Source organism: Leptopilina boulardi, unplaced genomic scaffold, assembly GCF_019393585.1.
Source record: "Leptopilina boulardi isolate dan_hultmark-lab unplaced genomic scaffold, ZJU_Lbou_2.1 LbouV2_396, whole genome shotgun sequence".
In the NCBI taxonomy this organism is placed as follows: domain Eukaryota; kingdom Metazoa; phylum Arthropoda; class Insecta; order Hymenoptera; family Figitidae; genus Leptopilina; species Leptopilina boulardi.
In genome coordinates, this window is record NW_026137969.1 from 1,651,823 (window position 1) to 1,654,634 (window position 2,812).

A 2,812-nucleotide genomic window follows, 5' to 3' on the forward strand; every position below is an offset into this window, starting at 1 on the left:
ATGGTCATAAAATTGGTGTTCCTCTACTCGAATCGGGCTGTCAATTTTTTTCTACACTTTTAAGTGTATTTTGTGCAAGAAAATGCAATAAAATAGTCTGCCTAAGAAAAATTGAATTTTTTTGAAAATTTTTTTTTTCGAAAATCGCTTTAATGGTCATAAAATAGGTGTTCCTCTACTCGGATCAGGCTGTCAATTTTTTTCTACACTTTTAGGAGTATTTTGTGCAAAAAATTGCAATAAAATAGTCTGCCTAAGAAAAATTGAATTTTTTTGAAAATTTTTTTTTCGGAAATCGCTTTAATGGTCATAAAACAGGTGTTCCTCTACTCGGATCAGGCTGTCAATTTTTTTCTACACTTTTAAGTGTATTTTGTGCAAGAAAATGCAATAAAATAGTCTGCCTAAGAAAAATTGAATTTTTTTGAAAATTTTTTTTTTTCGAAAATCGCTTTAATGGTCATAAAATTGGTGTTCCTCCACTCGGATCGGGCTGTCAATTTTTTTCTACACTTTTAAGTGTATTTTGTGCAAGAAAATGCAATAAAATAGTCTGCGTAAGAAAAATTGAATTTTTTTGAAAATTTTTTTTTTCGAAAATCGCTTTAATGGTCATAAAGTAGGTGTTCCTCCACTCGGATCAGGCTGTCAATTTTTTTCTACACTTTTAAGTGTATTTTGTGCAAGAAATTGCAATAAAATAGTCTGCCTAAGAAAAATTGAATTTTTTTGAAAATTTTTTTTTTCGGAAATCGCTTTAATGGTCATAAAATAGGTGTTCCTCTACTCGGATCAGGCTGTCAATTTTTTTCTACACTTTTAAGTGTATTTTGTGCAAGAAAATGCAATAAAATAGTCTGCGTAAGAAAAATTGAATTTTTTTGAAATTTTTTTTTTCACGAAAATCGCTTTAATGGTCATAAAGTAGGTGTTCCTCCACTCGGATCAGGCTGTCAATTTTTTTCTACACTTTTAAGTGTATTTTGTGCAAGAAAATGCAATAAAATAGTCTGCCTAAGAAAAATTGAATTTTTTTGAAAATTTTTTTTTTTGAAAATCGCTTTAATGGTCATAAAATAGGTGTTCCTCTACTCGGATCAGGCTGTCAATTTTTTTCTACACTTTTAGGAGTATTTTGTGCAAAAAAATGCAGTAAAATAGTCTGCCTAAGAAAAATTGAATTTTTTTGAAAATTTTTTTTTCGGAAATCGCTTTAATGGTCATAAAACAGGTGTTCCTCTACTCGGATCAGGCTGTCAATTTTTTTCTACACTTTTAAGTGTATTTTGTGCAAGAAAATGCAATAAAATAGTCTGCCTAAGAAAAATTGAATTTTTTTGAAAATTTTTTTTTTCGAAAATCGCTTTAATGGTCATAAAATTGGTGTTCCTCCACTCGGATCGGGCTGTCAATTTTTTTCTACACTTTTAAGTGTATTTTGTGCAAGAAAATGCAATAAAATAGTCTGCCTAAGAAAAATTGAATTTTTTTGAAAATTTTTTTTTTCGAAAATCGCTTTAATGGTCATAAAGTAGGTGTTCCTCCACTCGGATCAGGCTGTCAATTTTTTTCTACACTTTTAAGTGTATTTTGTGCAAGAAATTGCAATAAAATAGTCTGCCTAAGAAAAATTGAATTTTTTTGAAAATTTTTTTTTTCGGAAATCGCTTTAATGGTCATAAAATAGGTGTTCCTCTACTCGGATCAGGCTGTCAATTTTTTTCTACACTTTTAAGTGTATTTTGTGCAAGAAAATGCAATAAAATAGTCTGCGTAAGAAAAATTGAATTTTTTTGAAATTTTTTTTTTCACGAAAATCGCTTTAATGGTCATAAAGTAGGTGTTCCTCCACTCGGATCAGGCTGTCAATTTTTTTCTACACTTTTAAGTGTATTTTGTGCAAGAAAATGCAATAAAATAGTCTGCCTAAGAAAAATTGAATTTTTTTGAAAATTTTTTTTTTTGAAAATCGCTTTAATGGTCATAAAATAGGTGTTCCTCTACTCGGATCAGGCTGTCAATTTTTTTCTACACTTTTAGGAGTATTTTGTGCAAAAAAATGCAGTAAAATAGTCTGCCTAAGAAAAATTGAATTTTTTTGAAAATTTTTTTTTTTCGAAAATCGCTTTAATGGTCATAAAATTGGTGTTCCTCCACTCGGATCAGGCTGTCAATTTTTTTCTACACTTTTAAGTGTATTTTGTGCAAAAAAATGCAATAAAATAGTCTGCCTAAGAAAAATTGAATTTTTTTGAAAATTTTTTTTTTTCGAAAATCGATTTAATGGTCATAAAATTGGTGTTCCTCCACTCGGATCAGGCTGTCAATTTTTTTCTACACTTTTAAGTGTATTTTGTGCAAGAAAATGCAATAAAATAGTCTGCCTAAGAAAAATTGAATTTTTTTGAAAATTTTTTTTTTCGAAAATCGCTTTAATGGTCATAAAATAGGTGTTCCTCTACTCGGATCAGTCTGTCAATTTTTTTCTACACTTTTAGGAGTATTTTGTGCAAAAAATTGCAATAAAATTGTCTGCCTAAGAAAAATTCAATTTTTTTGAAAATTTTTTTTTCACGAAAATCGCTTTAATGGTCATAAAATTGGTGTTCCTCTACTCGGATCGGGCTGTCAATTTTTTTCTACACTTTTAAGTGTATTTTGTGCAAGAAAATGCAATAAAATAGTCTGCCTAAGAAAAATTGAATTTTTTTGAAAATTTTTTTTTTCGAAAATCGCTTTAATGGTCATAAAATAGGTGTTCCTCTACTCGGATCGGGCTGTCAATTTTTTTCTACACTTTTAAGTGTATTTT